Raw genomic sequence first — 574 nt, forward strand, 5'->3', positions numbered from 1 at the left:
CAGTGTAGTCCTCCCTGGGGATGGCCCCTCCCTGCCATCAGGTGTGCACCTCCCAAGGTTTTCAACCTTCTTCTGCAGGGCTGGAAACCAGGAAACAAGAACAGCCACCTAAGAGCGAGTAATGGCCATGGGAGAACACACCTGGAATAACAGGTCCCAAAACAATGCTGGTTTGACAACACTAGTCCTTGAAACTGCGATTACTGACTGTGACTGTCAGCCTAAAGCAACCTCCATGGTTGCCTATGTAGAGGCAATCTAAAAATCAATGAACAGGACGGCAGGAACAGCAGTGAGGTCCTAGAGGAATGTGTGTTAACTGCTGCGAGGATCCACCTAGTCCCAAACGTGAAGGGAGCCATTGCTGGCTGCCGATAGCACGGTCCTTGGTCTCCACAGATGCCACATGTGTGTCGTGAGCACGGCCCCACTGCCCACTCCACCAAAGGTATGTTTGCTGGAGTCATCCCAGCTCTTTGTTTCATAGACATGAACGGTCCCGTCAAAGCCTTGGTTAAAAGGAACAACAGAACTGGTATACAGCCTTGAGCAGGAAGCCCTATGACCCCGTTCA

The sequence above is a fragment of the Gavialis gangeticus genome, unplaced genomic scaffold (genome assembly GCF_001723915.1).
Source record: "Gavialis gangeticus isolate Ggan-Ray unplaced genomic scaffold, GavGan_comp1, whole genome shotgun sequence".
NCBI classification, from domain to species: Eukaryota; Metazoa; Chordata; order Crocodylia; family Gavialidae; genus Gavialis; species Gavialis gangeticus.